Source organism: Alligator mississippiensis, chromosome 1 (genome assembly GCF_030867095.1).
Source record: "Alligator mississippiensis isolate rAllMis1 chromosome 1, rAllMis1, whole genome shotgun sequence".
In the NCBI taxonomy this organism is placed as follows: domain Eukaryota; kingdom Metazoa; phylum Chordata; order Crocodylia; family Alligatoridae; genus Alligator; species Alligator mississippiensis.
In genome coordinates this window covers 339,340,889-339,367,522 of record NC_081824.1, presented here as the reverse complement: position 1 = coordinate 339,367,522, position 26,634 = coordinate 339,340,889, and the positions used below count along the sequence as shown (strand labels likewise).

General features: G+C 45.5%; 1 protein-coding gene across 3 annotated transcripts in view; it reads right to left on the bottom strand.

Annotated features, from left to right (window-relative positions):
- Positions 1 to 26,634, bottom strand: part of OCA2 (OCA2 melanosomal transmembrane protein) — a 422,456-nt gene that overhangs the window by 318,730 nt on the left and 77,092 nt on the right. The window lies entirely within an intron of this gene.

Here is a 26,634-nt window from a genome sequence, read left to right as displayed (position 1 = left end):
TGAGCAGCAGGTCAAGAAGACCACGGCCCCTAACTGGCCTCTCAAACACTTGCACCAGAAAGTTGTCCCCAACACTCTCCAAAAACTTCCTGGACTGTCTGTGCACTGCTCTATTGCCCTCCCAGCAGCTGTCAGGGTGATTGAAGTCCCCCATGAGAACCTAGGCCTATGATATGGAAACTTCCGCTAGCTGTTTAAAGAAAGCCTCATCCACTTCATCCTTCTGGTCTGGTGGTCTATTGCAAACACCCACCATGACATCACCCTTGTTTTCCTCCCCTCTGACCCTAACCCAGAGACTTTGAACGGGCCTATCTCCAGTTTCATACTGGAGCTTTGAACAGTCATACAACTCTTTTACATAAAGTGCAACTCCTCCTCCTCTTCTCCCCTGTCTGACCTTCCTGAGCAGTTTGAACCCATCCATGACAGTGCTCCAGTCATGTGAGTTATCCCAAAAAGCCTCTGTTATTTGGATCACATCACGGTTCATTGACTGTGCAAGGACTTCCGATGCTTCCAGCTTGTTTCTCAGGCTCCATGCATTTGTGTACAGACACTCAAGGTAACTAGCCAATTGCCCTACTTTCCCAGGAAGAAGGAGAAGGCCTCCCCTGTCACCCCCTCCTACACATGCTTCCTTTAGGCCACATGCTTCCCCACTTACCTCAGAGCTTTGGTTTCCATCCCCTGGCAAACCTCATTTAAAGTCCTCCTCATGTCATGCAAAACATGTCATGCAAAACCTGACAAGCCATTAGGAAGTCCACAGATAAGATTTCTTGGCCTTACCATCCCTTTTCATGGAAAAGTAGAAGGGAAAGGAGCAAGATGCATTTACAAGTGTGCAGAGCCTGGGGATTCAAATAGATAACCACAATATCAGTGCAGGGGCTCTGTACTATCACCCTGTTCCCATAACCCTAGTCATTAGTGAATGAACCCTGCTGATTTAGTAGCATTCTTACACCTACTATGCACAGGGATAAAGCAGTGGAAAATCAAGCCCACTGCTTTTATCTCCTTTCCCATCTAATTCTGATCACTTGAGAAGATTTCTTACAGAACATGCCTCTATTATGCTATCTTGTAACACCTGAGAACCAGACACAAATGAACCCAGGAGCACTTACATCTAAAGTCTTTCCTAAACATGAGATAAAATAATGCTGCAGTTTCCTTTAAATAAAAGGAAAGGGCAAGATTCTGGTCCAGGGATTGCTATTAAGCAAGCTTTCAATTTCTCAATAGACCAAGGCAAAGGATTTCCTATGAAAAAAAGCAAACATACTGAAGGAACCTGAGCAAGGAAATCAGACCACTGATCTGGCAAACACTACTAAATTAATCAGTGGCATTGGCAAGAGACTAGTGATTTGTTCCTATATTGAAAAGTTTAATCATTCCACATGATGCAATACATTTCTACTCCCTATAACAAAAAGCGTATATTTTAAACATCAGTTAATATAATTCTTCAAAGCCATAGGTTAAGCAGCTGCACTTGCATACTGGTAAAATAGCCATTTCTATGACAATAGAAAATAATGGTAATTTTCACTTTGAAGGAAGGGAACAGGTCAGAACTGGAAAAGAGGTAAACATTCTAGAAAATAATTTGTGAGGGGGAAATTTCAACAGTTTTGAATAGGACTCCCTGTAAATGTCACCATAGAAAAACATTAACAACCAAACCACTTCAGAGAATGTTAGCACACTTCAGAGAATCAGGAATTTCTAAGACTATTATAGAAACAACAGTGGCAACTTGTTAAACAAAGCACAGAAATACAAGGGAGCTAATATGTATTTTTTCTGACTAATACTTTGAAAGTCAATAAACTTTAAGCAAGACTTGCTGGAGGATAAGCCCTCAGGTGGTGTGACATGAGAAAATTAATCATGAAGGAGTCTGGTGACAAACATAAGCCTATAATTTATCTGTTACACATTTTAAAGTGCCTCCTGAAACTTTTTCAGAGGATACCTGTTTTGTCCGGATAGAGAATAATGGTCCTTATACCTAATAATATATAATGGGACAATTATTGATTTTGGAACTGTGTAGATTTTTTTAAGCATAGTTCTTAATCACAGACATAAGATCCCAGGTTATAAAAAGTTGTAGCCTGGGAGGTATTTTTAAATGTCTTAGATAAATGCTAAATAGTCTTCCAGGCCTTTTCAATCATAATTTTTCAGCTGCTAATAAATTCCATTCAGTGCCTGCACTGAAGATATTATGTTGCCTTGCTCCGCTGCAATGTGTTCAATCCAGCATTGTAACTTTCTATGCAATATACTAAGCAAATGCATGGATGCACACACACCAGTCTCCTGTGCATATATCACATTTCATCACCAATGGTTTCATTTACACGGTAGAGAAACTAAACTGTTAAGATGACTACCCATTGTAACAGCAGCCCAATCAATCAATGTTTTAATAGTTAGTGGAAGGACTGTAGTCTTGACAGTTTACATAAAAGACCTGTCAGCAGTTGTAATGGCCACTTGAAGTGTTTCTCTAAATCCGAAAATAACCTGTTGACTCTTTAAAAGCATACACCATCAAGATGTCAGAGAACTTCAGCAATGAAGGTATTTTTAACACCAAGTTATTTTTTCTTTAACTATTTGTATGAAGTAACATCTTTTTATTCAGCAATGACCAGCATGCTCAGAATACAAAAATACAATGCACTTAATTCACCCCCATGGATTCGGGAATTTGTACTTGCATTCCACTATATCCCCAATGGTGGCTGTGTCCCAAGGTGAGTGAAAGCCAGTGATAACACCTTCTGCCCCAGTGTGCATTTTGTAAAGGCACGCAGACTGAATTTCCAGCTCTAGAGAGAGAAAGAGACACTCTACCAAGTGAAGAAAAGGCTATATTCATTTCATGGAACTAAATCTAGTATGCTACATTAGCTACTAAAAGCCTAAAGCTGCCCTTCCTTCTCCCCCTCCCCCTCCCTTTTTGAGCCCAGAGCAAGCTTTCACTGAACATAAGGCACAGTGCCATAGCAAGGAGCCTTGGCACCCAGGGCAAGCCCATAGTGGCAGCCTGCCCTTACCCCTGCACAGATCCGGGGAGGGCACACTCCACCCCATGTTTGCCCAGGAGTGCACACAGCAGTGGGAACTGCCCTCCCCCTGATCCAGCACCCCCCGCCAAATGAGAGGCTTGCAGCTTCATCCTACACCCCGCCCCAGCTGGGCAGCGCCTGTTGGTGCACCTTCGCTTCAACACCCGGGGTGGTTGCCCTACTTGCCTCCTTCCCCCCCACCTCCTTGCTATGGCATTGATAAGGCAAAACAACCCCCACTCTAAAGGACTGTGAAGCTATACATAAGAAAGGTCTGTTGCCATTTTTACCCCTCCATCTTCAACTTCAACAAAGAAAACTGGAGAGCTGCAGGGAAAACAGATGTTTAGAGCTGAAACAGAAGGAAAACAAGAGAAGGGAGGAAGGACATGGCACATTGCAGAAGCAGGTGGTTCCAACAGTTTGGCTATTGGCAACTGTTAACAATTTACAAGTCTGAAGTAGGAAGCAGTAGTCTAGATTTGTAGTGGACCTAGCCCAAAAAAACACATCTCTTGATGCATCATAAACACCTGTCAAGAGAAGTTGTTCCCAAATGCTACATGGCACATTGAAAAATGAATCTCCTATAAGGAAACATTTTATCAGCAACCTTTTAAGCATGGCTGCCTACATAACACTGTAATATATTCAAGCACTATGGTTTTTAAATGCCAGTCTCTCTTCTCATCTGAATTTGCCAAAGGCTCTTAGTTTTACCAAGTCTGATACTGCTAGCTTGAATTCATGATACATTTCTATTGGAAGCATCCTTTTTTTCCTGAAGCCTTTTTTAAACATATCAATGAAATCATAGTTCTCAAAAGCTAGAAAAGTCATGCAGCAGTACTTTACAAAAACCTTAGATCTGATGTGACCCAAGTTGATGTAAGCTCAGATCTTGGGATGATTGGTAAGAATCCAATAAAAGAAGACTAGCAGGGTCTGTGAAACAACTGAGCTCTGGGTTTATCTTCTAGTCCTCAGTCTTTGAGGAATAAAGGTAAGATATTCTCTCAAACAGGGTTAGTCATTAATAACCATTTTAAACCAACAGGGTCATTGTTATTAGGCAGTTGTGAACCCTGAGGAAAATAATGAATTAGTGAACTTCCAGCTTTTTTCTCAGATTTAAAAGAAAAAACAGAGGGAGGAAGGAAACAGAAAAGCCTGGCAACGAAAGAAAGGAAGTAAAAATTACAAAAGGAAAGCAGACACCAAAATTGTGTGGGGGTAAAAGCAGAAAGCTCTTAGAATAAGCAAGTAAAGAGGAATTAAAGAGGATTCTCCTGGTGTGTTAACAGAAATGGAGTGCAAAGTTAAGTATTCATTAATAAAAGTGCTTCTGAGATTGTTGCTATTGGCACCAGGAAAGAAGTACTTTATAAACAAATTCAGATTTCACTTTCCACTATAAACCCAGAGTTGTCTCCACTGAAACCAGTGGAATTAGTCTAATATCCACCAGGGTGCCAGAGCTGAGTTTAGCCCTTGCTGATTGAACAAAGCTTTACAGGACTTCATATTGTGGCTTGCTTTCGAGGAATCCAAAAGTCATCAAGACAGTCTTTCAATAATATTTTCACCGGAGTTCATCTGCTCCCCTCCTAATACATACCATATTTACTCAAATCCAAGACAAGTTTTTCTTTTTTTTTCTAACATGGGATAAAAGCCCCTCAATCTTAGATTTCAAGCAGGGGTCAGCAGTAGCTGTGGCTGAGGCTACTGCTCCAACTCTAACCGCAAACCCAGGGTTAGAGTCAGACCCACAGTTGCTTCCCCGCATTATCTGCACTCTGTAGCCTCTGTTCCCCCCTGCCTTTGCTCCCTGCCACCACCCTACCACAGCCTCCCCCCCCCCCATGCATCACCATCCCATTTACCTTCCTGTCACAGCTCCAGCTCCAGCCTGGGTCAGGGAACACAGAACACTTGCTGCCTCTGGACCCTGCCCAGCCATACCATCGCAGGGGGGAGAGGGGGGAAGCAAAAGGGTGGCAGGCAGAGGGTGCAGAAGCACTGGGGCAGAGACAAGCAACAGAAGAGGCAGACCACTTGACACCCCCACCACCTACACCATTGTAGTGGTGGGAGGAACAAATTTAAATGAACCTCCAAAATTAGATTTTATACATAGAAAATTAGAACAAATGTATAAATTTGCCATGTCTACAATTTAATTATGAGTGGGGGCATCTTAAATTCAAAGGCATGTTGGATTCTAGAAATACAGTACTATGGGGTATAGAAAACTATGAGTAAGAGTGACAGTATCTGACCCTATTGAGTTTTAAGGCTTGAGCCTATCCGGTGCCACCTTTCCTCACTTCCTGCTGAACTCAGTGAAGTTTCAGGACAGTCTGCCACTACCAAAACTAGGGGGAGAAGGGGAGCAACCACGGCAGTAGCCCCAGCTGCTGACTTTGAGAGAGTGCAAAAATAACAGTCACCACTGCTGCCAGCCTGCCATGCTGCAACTGCATTTTAACATCTTGAAAGTAAATTGCAGATATAAACTAGACTGCTAACTTAATGATCTGACCTGTACCTGCAATCAGATAGGTGGAGGTGCAGATATCTAGCTTTTCACAAACAATTCAACTGAAGACACAAAAATGTGGGTTAAAATATTACAGGCATGAATTACACCTACTAAAAATGTTATCCTAACAAATTCTTAGGCATGCACACACAAGAATATAGCCCAACTGGCATTATAAAGGGAGATATGGGCACTAGCTTTCCTCTTAGATTACAGCAGTACAGGGCATTTTCCATCTGAAGAACCACCCTCTCCTACTCCATAACCAGGTCAGAATTATTCTGATGGAAGTTTCATTAAAATATGCAATATACAAAGATAAACGATGAGCTGCCAACATTAATTTTGTTTCGAGTCTTATATTCTGATACAATTTCCTCTGCATGCCAACTACCTGAGCCTGAGGCATAAAAAGAAATAATTTGTGAATTAAACCCAAAGATGAACTCAACATGGAAGACATTCTTTTTCCTTTCTTTCTTTCTTTAATAACACTCAATTTAGAAAAGCTGTCTTGTGTGTTCAGTTTTAAGGACTTGGACAGAACAATATTCATACCAACAACCTTTGTCCCTCAGAGGAATGGATAACATTGTCATTGAACTCAAAATGTAGCTGCCGTACAGAATAAAAATAAATAAATTGCCAGGCCTGAAAATTTTACAAAAAAATGTGTTAGCAATATGAGATGGGATTCCCTAGTTTTAAGGATGGCTGGCTTGTTGGATTAGAACAGGAAGCCTAAAATCGATTTTGGCAGAAAAAGTTCAGACTCCTTCCACAGACCTATTAACATAAATAACTGTGAATTCATTCAGCAACGTGCATTTGTATAGCATTCATAGGGATTCAAAAAATAAAAAGAGGTATCATTTTGAAGACTGGCTCTAATAACAAAGTTTCCTTAGCTTTCTTTAAAGAACATTGTGGTGTATCCCAATTAAATTGTGATCATGCAGGGACAGGCACTTTGTCTTTTGCTTCTATAAAATGCCAGGCAGAGCTACAGTATCGTTTAATTAATATGACTCAAGAAACATATTTTATTTAAAATCTGGGTTTTGAGAAGCATAAAAAGTTTAATTTGGATAGCTGGCTCAAGATAAAGTCTAAGAGGCTAAAATCCAAGATTATGTTGAGGCACTGGTCATAGCAGATGTTAATACAAGAAAAGTGGCAAACAACACGCATCTAAATACAAAGGTCATGGAGGACAACAACCACCACATTTTAAAATAGTAACAGGTTAATAATCTGAAGCAATTATTGTGAAGCCAATAAAATAAATAGTAATACTTAAATGTAAGTACATTTCTCCATTAAGACCTTACAGGGAAAGGGAAAAAATAAAGTGAAAGAACCTGTCTTAGCAGAACTCATTAAAACACCACACACCTTTCACAAAAATAGTGTCTATACAATGGCTCTGAAATTTCTGTAAGTCAAGCAGAACAATGTAAGATTGCATCTTTTTTCCTCCCATGCATTTTTTCTTTAAAAAAAAAATTCACTACAGATGAAGGTTAGAGTTGTTGCCAGTTACTAAAGCTTGGTTAGGGGACCAGAGAAAGATGAATGGAGACAAGAGAAAGATGGTTAGGGGACCAGAGAAAGGTTAGAGGATGGTTAGGGGACCAGAGAAAGATGCATTCATCCTTCAACGTTTGGGGCCATAGCAAGCAAATTTGTCTCAGCAAACAGAAGTGGGTACAAATCTCAGGTCATTGCTTTCAGCTACACCAGCGGAAACTGAACCTTTTTTAAAGCTACTGAAAATCCCTGTAAGCTAAGGAACTCAGAGAATAATCAGCAACCTTAGCCAACATGATATGCTATTTGCTCTCAATATTTGAAGCATACTCAATGAAATAAGTGGAAAAGATATAAAAGAATTGCTCCTCTGCAGATTTTCCTGTTGTTCGGTCTCAGAAAGGCACAATTCTGCCATATAAAATAATTCTAGAGAAATAAATTAATCTACCATGCTCAGTAAGAGCACTGTAATACACTAATATATGCACAGCTTCCATGCCTCAGAAAACTTATTTGATCATGCTGATTACCATTTTGCTGCAAGGTACCTTCCTTCTTTTCAAAGCCTCGAAGGGATAGAGTAATAAGAAAGTCACAATCAAGAAAGGAGTTAGCCAGTCTATATTAATAATGTAGCTTTACGACATATGTTCCTGATGCAGTCACAAGAGATGGTGGATTTGAAACAGGAGCTCAGACTCCATAAGCACAATTAACAAACATCTAGAAGAATATCAAGAATGTAAATTATACATCTGCTAAATGTCTTAAGATGTTGGTGCTTCACCTTCCATAATACAGGGCAAGGTCCTCTCCACTTGTATAGTAGGCTGCCAGAGAAAAAGAGGAGAACAGAATGCTGGCACTAGTTCAACCTTTTTTCACAACTTCTATTCATTAATAACTGTAAATTCCCTTGGCAACAGCAAATTGCCACACACCCAAAAGACTATAGTTACAGAAAGAAAAATATAGTGTTTGACATTTATAAGGAAATCCTCTCTTCCATCAGGCAGATGGTTTTGTTCTGACAGCATTTTAAACTATACATCAAAGTTTCTTGATGCTAATTAGACATTTCTTTGCCTCAGACACTAGATTCTCTCCTCACAGACATTCAGTATCTTGCCCTACTCTGTACTGTTACACTAACCTCACAACAAATTATCCCACCTGCCAACCACCGACCTTGCTCTTTAAATGACAAATTTTATGACATTCCCTTTCAAGCATTTGTATGGGAAATATACTTCTATTCATGGGCAACTGGTGCCACCTTAGTTGGGGGGGCACTTGCCCCCACCCACCGCAGCCAATCCCACCGACCAGGGGGGTCCCCCCGTGGCCAATTGCAAGGCAGCCGATCACTGTGGGTGCTTCTGGAAGTGACTGCGGCCACTTCTGGGAGTGCCACGGCGCTCCCACTCCCCAGATTACACTTGCCAGGGGGCATCAGTGCTCCTGCCTGCCCCCCCGCCCTAAGCGGTGAGTGCAGCCAGTAGAGGATGCACTGGCACTCTCAAGGGGTGCACATGCACTCCTGGGCACCCCCTACACGTCGCCACTGTTCCTATTAAGGAACAGTCTTCAAAATTTAATCTTGAGCCAGATTTATGCCTCCTAATCTGTGGCACTGGAATATAAATGAACATCTCTTAATATCAAAGATGCACATCTCAGACTTTTATGGGATTTGTCCCAAAACAAATATTTTTTGGTGATTTGCTGTAAAGTTACAGGGTTTGAGATTCTTCATTTAGGTTCTGCTCAGTGTCCAAAACAATAACTGGTTTCCTCTGTACAACTGATAAGGCTTTGGCTTCCTGAGTCAAGCAGTGTTAAAAAATACTTGCTGTCTTATCTAGAGAGACAACAAATCAGCATCATGAAAGAAAGAACTTAAAGTATGGATTCTGGACAATGAATCCTTCTCCAGGGAAAATGCACAAGTTCTTAAAAAGGAAACACTGGAAATGGAGGAGGAGCTATTTATTTAAACTTATTCCAGATATATAAGTACATCTTCTTGAATAAGGTAGATATGTTAAAAATGGATGGATATGGTAAGAGAAAAAGCCAGGTCAAGTAACATGATTGTGTATTACAATTAGTTCTGGGGAAACAGCCGATTTTGCTTCCAAGTGCAATCAGAGGCTTATTGTGCTAACTACTATATATAAATACAGAAAGAAACACCCCTCACCCCACAGGGTTTACAGCCATTGGATAAAAAAGGTAATGTCTGGACATCCACAATAGTCTAGTCAAACAATGCCTACTCAGAGTACATCTGCCAACCTGTCCAAACAGGAGCAGAGAGGCCAAGTACAAGATCTGCTGTGGTTAAACATACACTATCAGTATAGCTGATTAAGCAGAAGCATTTCATGGCATATTCATGACATATTACAAGGCTGATTCCTTTTTAACTTCATCCTACTAGACCCACTGTTATCATTCAGTGGTAGAATTGTTGTCTGCCTTTGCATTCTGTCTCAATGGTCTAAAGGGAGGATTGAAGTTCTGGGCAGCCTCCACTCCTCCATGCTCCTGCCTAGGCATACACATCAAAGATCCTGGTGAACTGTTGCATATATGTCATGATCCAGAATGATCAATGGTTGTCTACCACCTGTGCTAGAGAAAGCTCCACTCTGCTGTACAAAAGAGAAACAGATGCTGAACGAAACAGCAGGCTTTTAAAGGCATCATGTTAAAGCAGTAAAAGTAGTGTGCTTGTTTTCAGACTCAGTGGAATCAATACAAAGAATCTCACTGGTGCCATCATAGCAGACAAACAGTAGAGCACACTGTCAGTTTAGGAGAATATAGATTCTGATGAGACTAAATACCATATTATAATTTTATATTCATAAAACTGTCACCCCCCCCACACCCCAAATTCACTTAGTACATGAACAGTCGGTTCAGTTTACAAGCAAAGCAACACTCAAAGTGTTTTAAAAGCATGATAAGACAGGCATTATATTGAAAGACTAGACCTTTAGCATGTGTTGAATCAGGCATTTACACGTCTGATTGTAAACTCATGGGCTGCGTCCAGACTAACGCAGCTGTACAGTATGAGATGTCTGTGGTGTCAAATACTTCACATTCAGCTGTTCTCCACACTGCAAGGTAGCAGCATGGGGTGGAGGGGTTTTTTGCACAAAAAAAACCTGTGCAAAAGAAAGGCAGAGTGGCACATGTGGAGGCAGGATGCACTGCCCAAAACCAGAGCCTGGCCAGCCAGAACCACAATCTGGCAGCTCACCAGGCTCCAAGCAGCAGGTTTGCAGCTGCTGCAGCCCTAACCCCCAGGACCCCAGGTAAGGCTGCTTGGGCCAGCCTCCCCTACCCCACCCAGGGTAACCTGCAGCATGCCAGAAGGCATGTGACACAAGGTGTGCCGCTGATTCTTGTCTTTAGGGAAACAAATGTCCACGCTCGTGCAGGCACGACCATGAGGCTCAAACGTTTCAATGCTCTTGAGTGGAAGAGAAGTAGTATGAAAAGCATATCATACTGTCTGCTGACAGCAGAGCAGTAATTAGACCTTTGGTTAACACACCCAATAACATAACCAGGCAACTAAGCAACTGCATGCTGCCTCAGAGTCCCTGGGTCAAAGAAGATATTCTGGTTGGGTAAGCCATGACAAGCCACTTCAGGAAAATACCACAGTAATAGGAACACAGCGGTGAGGACAGAGAGAGAGCTGGCAAAGTACTTTACTAGAAGGAAGAATTGTGTAAAGAAAGATAACCAAATACAAAAGGAAGACCTGCACATCGATTTTGCAAATTGTGATAAAGAAGCAGAACCCTTGTACTTCTGGAACTGGTAGAACACTACACAGTCATTATAGACGTCTGACAAACAAGCAAAAGCAGGAATCTCCCCCACTGCGTCCTCAGTCTAAAGCAGCTAATGAACTGACATATCAAAGTGTTCAATCGTGCTCTGAGTTCCTTAGAAATTGAGAAAACTAGTATTGTAATTGTACAGCCAAAGCAGCTCTCAGTATAATCAGCTCTTCAGTGGATGTAGAACACTATACCAATTGGATTTAATGAAGTTTCTCTGTTGTACGCTAACAACCTGCCCCAAAGTATTTTTGAAGTAAGAACAGGCTGAGATATGCTTCAAAAATGGTAATCAAAACTCAATACATCTGTACATATTGGTATGAAAAACACTTAAACTTCTTTCTCTATAGAGGCAAGAATATTTCACACGCTAAATGAATAGGTTAAAATAAATATTTCCAATTCCATAATACTCTTCAATAGTTTCATACTATTATGGACACATTTTAATGAATGTGCTATTTGCTATTCTGTAATAAAAACAGTAGATCTCTGTTGGCACTGGGTTTATGACCCAGACACCTTATTCCAGGCAGACCCAGACCCTCAGACTGACCATGACTTCTTCCATTCAATAATAGGCAAATTTTATTGATATACAGTGATAGCAGATAAGAGTAACGCAGGCAAAGCAAACAAAATAACCCCTCTCCACCCCCCGACCCAATTCTACATCTACTAGTCCTAGGGCTGTCACAGAGAGAGGTACATCCAGCCAGAATGCAAGCTTTACCCTGTGGCTCTTTTTAGAATGTCAGCAGACTTGGAGGTTGAAGGCCAAGCTTCCCCCCACCCCCCACAGTGAGGTGGGTGAGGTGGGCTGCCAGAGTACCTTCTGTCCATGGTGGCCTCAGGTTCCCACCTCAGGGACCCTTTGCTGCTCTGAAATCCCTCCTTTTGTATTATTTTTCTGCTCTGATGACTTAATTTCCAGATACTGTTGATTGGCTTCCCTGTGGTCATCATACTGTCCATGTTCTGTTCTGTCAGCATATTCATTTGTTTCCCAAACCTATCACATGCATGCTCAATTTGGTCATTTACCAGTGTCTTAATTTCAGCATGTCCCAGCCTCCTAATTTGATCCGTCCACCAAAACCAGAAATCCCAGGGGTTCTGCAGCTGGTTGTTATGACCAAGCCAATGCAGCAAGCATTGTTATGGATCATGTTATGGATCATCAGGGAACAGTGTGATATACGTCTTTAATTTCACAGCCTATTTGTCTGCTGGCTTCAGATACAGTGGGTCTTGAAGGAAACTTTGTAACAAACAAGCTTTTAGAAACCAATTAGCCCTTGATGTTGCCCTGGACCGTTATTCTAATGCATATCTACAACACCAACAGGCCAATTCCTACAAGCAAAGCTCTAAATATCATTTTCTAGCCATCAATACCTACACTCTCAGTTTGAGAAATTTACAATGAAAATATCATTCACCATAACCCCAACTGCCTTAGTTTGGGGCGCAACAAAAATATTTGCCCATACCAAGCAGATGTGAACTGAATATGCTACTAAAAAGCATGTCAGATTGTACTGCTATTACACATAATATTTGGTCCCATTGGTTAGAGCTGAAAGCAACCAGTATTTTATTCTGTATAGTATAAGTCAATGAATGGTTTAAGTTTTCCATAGATTAAGGTGCTTATAAAGAAGCCACTTATTAGCAGAGCCATATTTTCTATAATTTTGAAGCAAATCCTTGCCTTTATATGTAGATACACACACATTACAAGTTAAAACAGTTCAGACAACAGAAGCTTTCTTATTTGTACCTTCCTTTAGAATTTACCATGCTTTTTATCAGAAATATTCATTAAAACCAAGTTCATGTTTTTCACTCAAAGAGATTTACATGATAAAACAGCTGTCAATAAATCCCCAAAGAAGATTGACACTCACATGACAGACAAATGAGGATGCAAAATTGTTCCTATCACTCCTAGAAAGATTATTGTACATCTGAGGCCACTTCTTTTTTTTTCCAAGTAGCACCAAAAAGCCACATTATATAAAGTTACATTATATAAAGTTTCAATGGTGGGCAGAGTACTAGTTGTAAAATGTTGATCTGAGGTATTCAGGCAAGTGCTGTGTTAATTCAGGCTTACATGCCCTACAGTAGGCTTATCTACTGCATAACACTTCCTACTCAAAAGGCAAATTTAATGCCTCAGTGCACACACAAATTCAGTGTAATTGTCAGCATGGATGTGTTACATAAAGAATTCTATACTAAAGCAGTATCAGAGCTTCACTTCATGCTGCAGAATCCTAGAAACCAATGCTAACATGAATTGGATGCCAGATGGGCCTAGTTTACTATTTTTACTAATGGGGGCAGATATGAGAATAATTCATTAACTATTAGTGAAACCATCAGCCTCTCACAGCTGTTTTTGTATTACCTTAAAACTGTCATCAACAGCAAGTCATCTTCTATTGCCACATCTCTCAAAACTGTGAGTTACTATGTCAATCTGCTTACAAGGGCAACAGAAAGACCACCTGCTCCTCTGCTGGGAAAATGAATGAGCCAGTAGCTAAGAGCAACAAATGACAGACTAGACCTCTTGTTAATAACTATTCAAACAATTTTCACAATCCTAAAAAGGTCCACACTTCATGCCAAGTGAAGATTACTGTATTTCACTTGGCAAATACAGAGGCTGTGTCTACACAAGATGTTACTGCACTGTGTTTATACAAGTACTAAATAAATGCACAGAAACCCAAGTTACTGTGCAGTCACGCTGGCAAATGCCTTTTTTGTGAAGCTGATTGTGCAGTATACTAATAATACTGCGCAGTAGCATCACATCATGTTTTTTGCCATGCAACACTACTGCACAGGAGTATCAGCCTTCTGAGCAGTCTGTGTCTCATGTAGACATACCCAGGATTACTGTATTTACCCACACCCAAGATGAGTCTGTTATTAAGATGCTCCCCCAATAACTAGATTCTAGACATGGTAAAATTATAAATTTGTTACAATTTTTCCATGTCTACAATTTGATTTTGGAGGGTCATCGTAAATCCATTTCTCCCTCCCCGCCCCCACCCCCTCACCATTATAGTACAGCAAGCAACAGCAGAGGGATGGGAGGAGGCAAGTGGTAGGGGAACCTGAACCCTGCCTCCTGCCCCCCCCTTCACTTATCCCCACTGTTTCCTTCTTACCCCCACCCCTGAGCTGGGGCCAGAGCTGCTGTTGTTGCTGTTGCTGTGTAACTGCTTCCTTCCTACCCCATTGGACTGGGGCTAGGGCCAGCACATGATACATGCTCCCTACCCCCACCAGAGCAGGGGCTTAGCCAGAGCTTCAAGGAAAAGGTAAGTGGTGGTAGGAGTGGGGAGTGGCCATGGGCAGCAAAGGCTGGTGCAGGGGTGGGGGGCAGAGACTGCAAGGGGCAGGTGATACAAGGGCAGTGGAGGGTTCAGGGTCAGAGTCAGAGCTGGAACTGCTGCCAGCCTGGCCCCACTTATACTCAAATTTAAGATGAGAATCATTCGTCACTTATTTGGAGGGAGCACTGATATTTTACTAGCTCTAGGAGGAGAGACATTTCAACATTGGCTGATAAACTGTCCTGACACTGATAGTTTCTTTCATGACAAGCAAGCAAAAGACAAAGATGCACATGATCTTAGCATCCTATTGGGCAGGATTACAGCAGGCCACTTTCCAAAGGCAACAGAAGTCAGAGAATGATGTAGGTAACGTCATGTCTGGTTGCTTCTGACTCCCAACTTGAATAATCAGATATCTGTTTACTGCTGGGTCAACTAGGGGCAGCTTCTACCACAAATCTAGAGAAGAGTTCAAACTCATGACTCCAGAGCCATGGCAAAATGCCTTACCCTCTGGGTCACTATGTTTCAGCTCCCTCATAAGAGCTTTCTTCTAAAACAGTGATTATCAACATTTTTTTGTACCAGGACCCATTTGGCCAGTCCTGACCCAGTGCCCCTCACTCCTGACCTGCTGCCTCCAAGCCCAGCTCCCCAATATGTGGGCAGGGAGTGGGTGTATGGAGCAGAAGGGTGTGGGGCCAGGGGATCCCCAGAGGGTCCCCAAGCAGCCCCTTGCAGGCTGGAACTCTGCCAGCCTGCAAGAGAAAAGCTATGGTTGCCCACATTTTTCTCCTTTAGAAGGAGAATCTATTTTTAAAGTTTGTTGATCCATTTTTAAATTTTGTTCATGACCCTTTCATATATTCATGGAACCCACTTTTTGGTCACAAGCCATGGGTTAAGGAACACTGTTCTAAAATATCTGTTCATAATTAAAGTGTATGGTGCATACATACCCTTAAAACAGTTATGTATAAGTTGTTACATTGCCCCAAGGATTGCAGGAGGGAACAGCAGATCAGTAGACTAAGAAGGCTCTCTGAATAAACAAGCTTTATCATTTTATAAGTTTCACTCCTTTGTCTTTTGAGAATAAAACATGGCACCAGGAGTGGAGCGTAAAGAAAAACAGAAAATGGAATACCTCAGAATTCCAGGGGAGTTAAAGCTATCTAGCAATACAGCAGAAAGCTCGGAGAAATTTAAACAGAGCTTCACCATGCAGTGGAGCTACAAAGAAGGAAGATCCAACTCAGGGTAGCTATTTTTTAAATATAGCAGGTCCAAAAGCTCTGTCTCTTTATAATAGTCTTCAACGGTCACAGAAACAGAACAGAAAAACTATGGCACAGTAATAAAAAAGTTTGAACAATATTGTATACCCGTACAAAATGAAACCTTTGAGCGGTATAATTTCCACATGAGACAACAGAAAGAATGTGAGACAAAAGAGTTTATTAAAGATCTCAGACTGCTGAGCATGACATGCAACTTTGGAGACCTACAAGAGTCCATGAGCAGAGAACATATAGTATTAAGTATAAAGGATACAAGCCACAAGAAAAGACTGTTAGAGGATCCTGAGCTTAATTTGGAAAAGGCAGTTAGAATGTGCCAAGCAGCTGAGATAACAAATGCCAGGCTGCAGAAGCTGGAGGAAAAAGCAGAACAAGCTGAACTATACAGGATTACAAGACTGAAAAACCTAAGGCAACACATAAATAGTGTTCTGCGTTTTCAATTTTTATTTTTAAAAAATCCAGAAAATTTTCAGGACTTATTTTCCAATCATAAAAACTGGGATAAATTGGGATAAAAGGAAGAAAAGCAGGGGGGGAGGGGAGTCGGTTTAAATTGGTGAAAATAATAATATGTTCCTGTGGTGGTGGTGAAGGAGGGAGGGAGGGAGTAAGGCTGGGAATAAGGAAGGAGCATGGAAAGGGGTACAGGGCAGCCCATCAGCCACTCCTGAGGCTGCAGCATGGAGCAAAGTGGAGAGAACAGTTAGTGGGTGCAGGGCAGAGGGGCACAGGTCTTGCTTCTACGTACACCCTGGGAGGGCTGTGGGCTGGGGGGCTGTGCCAGGCTATTCCCACGGGTGCACATATGACAAGAGCAGGCTGCTGCTGCAGGCTAGGGCCACTGGTGGCACCAGGCTCTTCCCAGTGCTCAAGGCAGATGGCAGCCTGCTCTCATCTGGGGCACAGATCCAGGGGCATGTGCCCCCCGGGAAGAGCCCAGACAGCCCCCCAGCCTGCAGCCCTCCTGTGGTGCACGTAGCAGCAAAAGATGCACCCCTCTGCCCTGCACTCACTGACAGTTCCCTCCACTTTGCTCCCTGCTGCAGCCCTGGGAGCAGCTGATGAGCTGCCCTGCACCCCTTCCCATGCCCCTTCCCTAGTCCCAGCCCTACTCCCTCCCTCACTGCCCCTCCCTTAACCTGCACCCCACACCCACTGACTTACAGTTCCCTCTGCAGCCGGTGTCAGCCATTCCCAGGGCTGCTGCAGCAGGGACTGGGGTGAGTGAAAATAAGCAGAGCCCTGGGGGGTGAAGTGCATGGCGCAGCTTGTCTCTGCTCAACCCAGCCCCTGCTGCAGCAGCACCGGGAGCAGCCAACACCAGCTGCTAGGCAATGCTGCACCCGGAACCCCCCAGGGCTCTGTTTGTCCCCACTCACCCCAACCCCTGCTACAGCAGCTCCAGGAGCAGCCAACAGCACCTGCCTGCAACACAGCATGGCACAGCCCGGGGGGCGGGGTGGACCTGAACCTGGCACCAGCACCAGCACCTCCTGCCCTGCCCAGGGTCAGAGCTGGGAGCTCTGCACCTCTGGGCAGTGGCTCCAGCCCTGCAGGCCCATGCTGAGTGGCTGGGTGCAGTGCCTGCCGCAGGGAACAGGGCTGGGCTCTCCCGCCTCCCCCCCAGCAGGGTTCACCGCTCCCAGCAGCCAGGGCATGGCCACAGCCAAAGCTGCTGGAGTGCAGCTGGGACTCACCCACTCCAGAAGCAATTCCTGTGGCCCCTCCTCCCCCACCCAGGGTGAGAGCCAGGAGCCCCACACCCCCAGGAAGTGGCTCCAGCCACCCTCCCCCAGCCACCACCCCCCTCTCTGCACATGGCCGCTGCCAGCCTTCCCCTTCTCCCCCCACATCACATCCAGCCAGAAACCTGTGCCTCAGGTAACTGGCACCCCGCAGCTATTCCCCACTCATGTCAGTTAACAGTAAAAACCAAATAATTTCAATTAAAAAAATCAGGGAATTTATTGGTGAAAATTGGTAAAAACAAAACATGGAACACTACACATAAACAATACAGAAAACAATACAGAAAAGAGGCCCTCACTATGAACCAGACAAGTGGAGGCCAAAGAGAATTCCTTAAAGAAACAATGGTCAGCTATAGACAACAATGGTCATCTGGAGACAGTGAAGCGTAATATAGTAAAAGTTCAGTTTGTAACAGTTCCAGAAAAGCTAGTGCCAATTATTGGGTTGCAAACATGTAAAACTCTAGGTGTATGGTGCATAGATACCCTTAACAGTGTTATGTATAAGTTGTTACATTGGCCCAAGGATTGCAGGAGGGAACAGCGGATCAGTAGGCTAAGAAGGCTTTCTGAATAAACAAGCGTCATCATTTTATAAGTTTAACTCCTTGGTCTTTTGAGAATAAGTCACATGGTAAGTTAAAAGGGGCATACGAGAGAGATTTTTATATACCCACACAGTGTTTTCTGGTTTTTGGAAAGATTAAATTCCCCAGTGCTGGTTATTAGTGTAAGTAATTATAAATTTCAGTGAAATGGGGCGGGGGGGATCAGAAAACTCATAAAATTCTGAAAAGCAGCAAGGACTTAATATTGCAAAGTGCTAAACACATCCCCTGAAGTACAGAATACCTTCCATCTTTTGCACCTAGGAAGTGCAGTGGATTCTTGCTCTATTATCAGTTAAGGTTTCAAGGGAGGGAACAATGCCATGTTACAGTGACTGAGGCTGTAGCTCATGAGAGCTTTGCATTAGCTTGCTTCCTTCCAAGTCACCCAAGTCCCATTCCAGTCTGGTAACCTCTTCCTAATGAAATGCCAGCACCTATTCATCATCCTTCTCAGTATCTCTACAGTCAGTGGTGTTGTTAGCACTCTCTGTATCTAGATATTCAGTCAGCATTGTACTTTCATAGTACACCCCTGTCTGGGCTCTCCTGCAGCCTCTCCAACCCCCCCTGTACTGCTTCTTTCAACAGATATCACCTCATTTCTTGGTAGTGGCAGTTCCCCAGTAAACCTATCCTAGAGAGAGCTAGGCAATTTATTTTATTTTATTTTATTTTATTTTGTTTTATTTTATTTTATTTTATTTGGTGACATAGTAAATTTGGATCAAAGACTCCTAGATGAGTCCTACAACTCCCTTTTGGCTAGAGGGTAGTCTCAGGAGTAGGGAAGGGGGAATACACCCCCATATGCTACTTAAATCATTCTTCTTGATGCTGTTCAATTTTGTGTAAGATATTTTAAAATATATAATCATTGTGGGGGCGAATATTCAAGCAGAAAGCCAGTTCAAGCAGAAAGGTGATATCCAGGATTCTGGCAATTATTGGAGAGTCAAATTGATGTCTCACTTTGAAAGAGTCAGAAAGAGTGGCAGAGAATCAGTTAAGGACTGAGCTGGTCATTGGAGAAGCCAGTACTGATTCATGCCAGGGAAAAGTACCACAGATCCATATTTTGCAAAAAGAAAGACGATGGAGAAATACAGGGAAAATAAAAAAAGATACCCATTTCATTTTTATTGACCTAGAGAAAGCCTATGATTATGTACCCAGGGAAGAAATATGTGAGTGCCTGAGAGTTAAGGAATTGCCAGAGAAGTATGTCAGACCCATCAAGTAAATGTATGGCACATGGGGCACATTTCTCACACGAAAACCACTCTGTCTCCAGTCTCTCAGTCCTGATCTTCAAAGGGAATTTACAAACTACTTTTCACAGACAGGCCTATGAACTTTACTTCATCAACCTAGATACAGAAACTCATGGACTCAGTATAGACATCAGATTTATGAGACACTACAACCTGCCTGACATCTGACTTCCCAGGTAGCAGGTACCTCTCCACTTTTACCTGCTACATCCCCCTTCCACCACCATCCCAATTCTAGCCTGTCTCTCATCCCTAGATGCCTCAATTTACGTTTTCACTGACTTGCTTTCTTGCCTGCATTGCATGCCAGCTTCTGGCTTCTTTACTATTCCTTCGATCCAGGAAGAGCACACACACACACCAACTAGATGCTTCCTCAGCCTGACGAAGGGCTTTAAACCTGAAAGTCCATGCCTCGCAGATGGTATCTCAGGCAGCTAAGCTCATCCAGAGCTTAACAACTCCACTGCAAACAGCAAGCCTCAGGCCTCTCAAAGACCTTACAGGCCTGGGTTTTCCCCAGCCAGGACTGTGCATGTGTGGGGTGACTGGAGGTTATAAGGCACCTCCTACCCGCCTTTCACCAGTGAGGTCCTTGGTCCTGACATTTCTTGGGGGTTGCTGCACCACCAGCAGTCCCACCAGGCCTCCCAACCCTGGCACGGTGCAGTTTTAGGTCATGCCTGGGAGCTGGAGCTCCTCCTTCCCCATAGCCCCAGCCCATACCTCTATGTTCATCCTGGCATGGGAGCTCAGCAGGTAGATGTTCCTCCCCTGCTGGCTGGTGATGTAGTGAGTGCTGCCTTCAGCTCTGAGAGCAGGGCATTAAATGGTTTTAAAAAATGGAAATAGGTGCAGATGGAGTGAGGAGGGTGGCACTCACTCTGTCTGCAGGTGAAGCTTCGGGAACCCCAGCAGCAGGAGGTTCACCTTCAGGAACACCAGCTGCTCCACCAAACCAGGATCCAAGGAGGTGCAGTGGGGTGTCGCAATATCTCCAGCAATGCTAAACACCCTCTCGCTTGAAACACTGGTCAGTGGACAGGACAGGTGTTCCTGGACAACTGTGCCCAGATCCTGCCACATCTGGCTCTGGGGTGCTCAACAGGCCAAGGACTTACAGTCTAGTGGCTCCACGTCCTTGCCAATACAGGTAGCCATGAAGGCCTCTGCGCTACTTGCCTGAGGCTGAGATCTGGTGCCTCTGGACCCCACCTTTGAAGCCATATTCTTGGCCCACATTGGCAGTGTCTGTCATGGAGGAGACTGGTTGCTGCTGGGAGTGCTGTCATGGGAAAGTGGATCCCCCTCTTCCACATCCCCCGGCCTGTGCCCTTCTGCCTCCCAGACTCTGTTCACCAGCACCTCCATCCAGTGATCCAGGGTTTTGCTGCCACATATGCTTCCCTTCACCCTCAGGTCACACATGGCTGCCAGCATGTGGACTGTACTGGACTGCAACAGATCCAGCTGTTTCTTGATGCTCTCCCTCAGCTGCTTCACCAGTGCCTGCACCTCTGGTGACAGCGGCTTGCCCCAGCCAGGAACACTGATCCCCTGGAACTTCTCCATTTGGTTCTCCAGTTCCCTCAGTAGGGGGATCACCTGGCTAAGGAGGGAATCACCCAGAGCTGATGGTCTCAGTGGCCTCAAGGAATGGCTTGAGGACCACCAAGATCTGGGAGATGGTATTCCACTCTGTTTTGTTACGTGGGCCACTCAACTAGGGAGAAGAGCTGGCCATCCACACAAGCATCTCCCCAATGCTCTGGATGATCTTGCTCTCCTTTGCAATGCGCCTCCCCTTTCTGTCCACCTTTGCCCCACTGTTCCAGGGTGGCCTGCCTCTGCTCTTTGGGGACAGGAGCTTTGGAGTGAGGACTTCTTTTTGGGCACACTCCCACTGGTGCCAGGGTGAAGAGGAGCAAGGGCAAGGGGGTCTTGCCTCCTGAGATGCATCAGCATCCCCATGGTGCTGAAGTGTCTCACCTCCTTGCCCCAGCTGATCTTACATTAGCAGTACAGGCAGATAGCATATGTAAGATCATCTGCCACCTCAGAATGATCCCACGCCACACTACACCTTCATTTCTGGGGTGCGGGTCTGAATCCTGCCTGATCCCCCTTCTCAGCAGGCAGAGGCACAACAACAGGAGGAGCTGACTCAGCTGAGCCACTTGCCTCCACAACCTCAATGTCAACCTCCTCCAAACTGCCTTCCAGGGAAGGAGACCTGGCTCTAAGGGGAACTTGGAGGGGAGTGGAGCACAAATTCAGATTCCTCCATGGTCCCCAGAATTCTTTTGCTAGGGCACTCAGGTCCCCTGGTTCCAGCTCCAGGTCCTCCTCTGGCACTGGAAGGCTCAGGCTGAGAACTGAAATGGGGGTGGAGGAGACTGTCATGCTGGTGCTGCTTGTCACGCTGGTGGTGCTGGGGGTTATTATTATGGTTGGTGTTATTGGAGGGGGTGCAGATGCAGGCACTGGTCCCACCTCCTTGCTGCCACTAGCACCAGAAGCCTCATGCCTGCTAGTGCTAGAAAAGAGAGTGTGTCTAAGTTTGGGAGAGGGGGAACTTACAGCTCTCACTCTGCCCCCTCTGGCTCCCCTGCCAGAAGACCTAGCACCTGCCTTTCCAGCATGCTTCATATTTCGTGTGCTGGAAAAAAAATGTGCATCTGTGTGAGTGCATGTGTAATGTATGTGTAGTAGTGCTTTCCTGCAGCGCACAGTGATGAGACACTGCCAGGCAAAGCACTGCTTTCTTTTTGTTGGAGGCAGGAGGTGGAAATAAGAAGAACGAATAACAGGATTTTTTGGGAAGAAATAGTTGCAAGGGATAACAATAGGGAGGGTAGGCAAGGGTAAATAGGAAAGGATTGGCTACAATTTGGTAGGAAGGCACTACCAAGCTGCAAGCTTACAGATGCTGCTCTCTGCTGCTGCTCCTGCTGCTACTCAGATACAGATGCAGCTGCAAAATGGCAGAGACCAGTTCACAAACAGCTTTTTATAGTGCTTCTCTGTCCCTCCCCCAGAGCACTGGGATTGGAAAGGACCTTAGGGATAGATCAGTGTCACTGGCCAGCTACAGATATCAATTTCAGAGCAGGCCTCCCCCCGCTCCTCCTCTTCCCTCTTCTTAGTTTCTCTTTCCCTGCAATCCTGCCTCCAAAGCAGTCTGAAACATTTCAATGGATCTGTTTTGTTTCGGAGCTGTTTTGGAGCCTTGCATTTCATTTCAGATTTGGTGTTTCGGCCGCCAAAACATTCAAATCCGAAACAAAACAAAACAGCTGCCTAAAATTTCTCGCAGCCCTAGTGGTCATTTGTGCTGAGAGTCTAGAGGAAGTGCAAGCTAGTTTGGAAGTGCTAGAGGGGAAAGGAATGAAGATTAGTCGATCCAAAATGGAATATACGCACTGTGATTTCTCTGAAGTACCTGATGTTGAAAATGTGATAATCAATTAAAAGCATGCTCAAAAAGTTGACAAGTTCAAGCATCTGGAGTCAACCTTTCAGCAGAATGCAGTTAGATGAAGTGTTGAACCATCAAGTAACAGCAGGGTGGACGATCTGGAAATTGGTGACAGGACTATTATGTGACAGGAGAGTATCAGTGAATCTGAAGGGGAAAGTCTACAATATGTGTATGTCCGGCACTATTGTACAGAACGGAGACATGGTTCCTGAAGAAAACTCAAGAAAGGAGACTGCATCTGACAGAGATGAGGGTGCTCTGATGGATGTGTGAAGTGACAAAGATGGATAAAGTGAGGAACACTTACACTAGAGGATTGGTGAAAGTAGTGGAGGCACCTAAGAAAGTACAAAAGAGAAGACCGGCATGGTATGGGCATGTTCAAAGGAGTCCAAAAGAATATGTGGGCGAAAAAATTATCAGAATGGCACTACCAGAGAGAAGGGGAAGAGGAAGACTGAAGATGAGTTGGAGAGAGATAGTGGAAAGGGATGTGAGAGAGTAGTAGTTGGAAGAAAAAGATATGTGTGACCAAAGCTGATGGAGAGCCAGGATCCACAACAGTAACCCCATTTAGACGGGAAAAGCAAGGGGGGAAAAAGTCATTGTGGGGGAGAAAAAGATTGTTTCCACTGTCTGGAGGTTAGGACATGCACCTAAGATGCAGGGCACCTGGATTCCACTTCCTGCTCAATGGACAGTTTACTTATATAGAAGTAGAAAGTGTCAGCAGGAGAGATTGAGAATGCCACCAGCTGAGAACACTCTATGAACTGGTGCTTTGGGTACTCACCAGAAAGCTGGGAAATGTGCAGTTACAATTACTCTCTGGCAGAGGAAGAAACTGAGCCTTGGTCTCCTCAACCCTGGGCAAGCACCATAAATCCTGAACCCACAGAAAGAAAACCACCACCATTTTTTTTTCCAATTGGCAGCTGCCAAACACAACTACACACAATTATTCTCAAAGTTCCAAGCCAAGTCACCTCTGTGCCGTGTTGGTGGCATTATCCTGGCCTAGCTGATAACAAGCATGTTCCACCCATGCTAGCCACAGAACTGTAGGCAAAGTTGAGCTGAGGACACCCTCTAGCCCTATTTAAAGTAAAGAAAAGTAAAATTCATGGAGACAGAGTTTGTTTGCTGTAGATAAGTGATGAGGGTACTCTTCAACAGTGGTCACCAACCAGTCAATCGCAGAGCCTCTTTTTGTTGATCTGAGGCTGGGGGTGCTGAGCGCACACAAACACCAAGAAGATCAGTCTGTGGGGGAGGGAAGGGGCAGGGGCCAGATTGAGGCCCCCCTCGGTGACGTATAGAGTGCGACACAGGCAGAAGCAGGGGATAAGGTGAATGGGGCCCCGGCTGGGCCAAGTAGTGGGAGGATCAGAGCCCAGTCAGGTTGTCCAGGGGTGCAGGGGGCTCCCACCACTGTGCGCATCCCAGCAGAGCCCCAGGGGGGCTTGTGCACCTCCCCATCTGTGTGCAGGGTGGAGGCAGCTGCTGCTGCACACTGGGCTTTGCAACCCAAACCCCACTGCGGCTGGCCCAGGAGCAGCACAAGACCACATGCATCCTGCCACTGGGAGGGCAGGGGGCGTGGCTCAGCCCAGCAGTGGGAGGCATGTGGCATCAGGCCACTCCCAGGCCAGCTGCAGCGTAGCTTGGGGTGCAAAGCCCAGTGCACAGCAGTAGCCACCTCCAACCTGTGCACAGATTGCAGGGCACATGCCCCCCTCAAATGCAGGGCAGTGTGGGTGGCTGAAGCAGGGGTGGGGAGGGGCACACACACAGAGGTGACAGAGGGAGTAGAGCTGAGGCTGGGGCAGGTGCTGTATAGCCAGGATGGGGTGCAGGATGGAGCCACAAGCAGCTCACTTGGGGGGGCACAAGGAGGGGGAGGCACACACCCCAGGAGGGCACGGGGGGCACATGCCACTGGATCTGCATGTGGGACAGAGTGGACTATCACTGTGGACTAGGGCCAGGTGATGCTGAGCTCTTCCTGTTGGGGGGGTTGGACCAGGCTGCACTCAGGGTGGGCAGCAGTGCTATGGGGGGGGGGAGGCACTACAGCCACCTGAAAATTCACCGTACCACCCCTCCCAGCACTGCCTGCCTTGAGTACAGCATGGCCCAACCCCCACCATGGGGGACGGCCTAAGACAGCCCCAGGCCACAGCAACAGTCCACCCCACCACACCCCACCCACGTAGATCCCAGGCACACAGCCCCCATGCCTTCCTGGCATGCATGCAGCAATGGAAGCCACCACCCCTACCCTGCACCAGGCACCCCTCAGACAAGCCACTCACAACTCCATCCCATGCCCCATCCCGGTTGTGCAGGACCTGCCCCTGCCCCAGCCCTACTCCCTCACAGTCATGTGGGGGAGGGGGCAGATCAAGGCCCCAGGGGTGAGAGAGGGAGCAAGTCACAGGCAGGGGCTGGGGTGAGTGGGACCCCAGCCAGGTAGGGTGGTGAGACAAGTGGAGGCCTGGGGGACACATGCCCCCTGTCTATGCATGGGGCAGAGGCAGCTGCCGCTATGCACTGCACTTTGCTCCCTGCTGCAGCTGCCTCGCATCCCTGGCCCACCTGGCAGTAGGATGCATGTGGCTTTGTGCAGCTCTCGGGGCAGTGGGCATCAAAGCCCAGTGCTCAGTGGCACCAGCCTCCACCCTGCACACAGATCACGGGGGCACGTGTCCCCTGAGCCTCCGCTTGTCCCACCACCCAGCCTGGCTGGGTCCCCACTCACCCCAGCCCCTGCTCCTACCTGTGCCCTGCTCCCTCCCTCACCACTGGGGCCTTGATCTGCCACCCTCCCCCAGCCTTTCCCCCACAGACTTACCTGCTAGCCCTTCCCCCACAGACTTACCTGCTAGGGGAGCACCCCCAAACAATTTTTTTTTCCCTCTGCCTCAATCTGCCCCCCCCCCCCCCCCGCGACTGGCCTGCTGGGCAGGGGGTGGGGGCATGGCAGCAGTGCTCAGATCCTGGGCTGCTTTTAAATCAAAACAGTGAATTCCTACTTAAAAGGGTTGGAGACCACTGCTTTACAGGACAGAGTCCCAATTTCCCGAGACTGCTTTTGAATTTTACATTAAGGAGTCACTGGATAAAATGCATAAATGGTGTGAAGTGCTCAATATGTCAGCATTACTATTCAAAATCATTTTACCAGGAGTGCTCTCAGTGAATATCATCATCATCATCATAAAGGCACAATGGCTATAGCAAGACAGAGGAGAGTTCCAGTGAGGGAAAAAAGTGCCTCCACCCTCATTGAGGAAAACTAGTGACCACCTAACTGTGACAATGGTCATTGGACCCACACTAACTCCACAGGTGGTCTCGTATAAACCCAAAAAGTGCTTTGCCTGTCAACTTCTTGCTGCCTGGCTGACAAAAGTCTTTGAGCCTATCACATTAAAAAAAAGGTTGTCAATTAAAAGCTTCCCTACATTTATAAAAAAAAAAAGTTTACATGATGAAACAATTGGCTGGAGGGCCACACCCAGAGAGTGGTGGTAGATGGTTCATTTTCGACCTGGAGGGATGTGGGCAGTGGGGTCCCCCTGGGCTCGGTCCTCGGGCCTGCACTGTTCAACATCTTCATCAGCAATTTGGACAAGTGGGTGAAAAGCACCTTGTTCAAATTTGCAGATGACACTAAGATGTGGGGAGAAGTGGGCACACTAGAAGGGAGGGACAGGCTGCAATTGGATCTGGACAGGTTACAGGGGTGGGTGGATGAGAATAAGATGGGATTCAATACTGACAAGTGCAGGGTACTGCACCTGGGGAGGAAG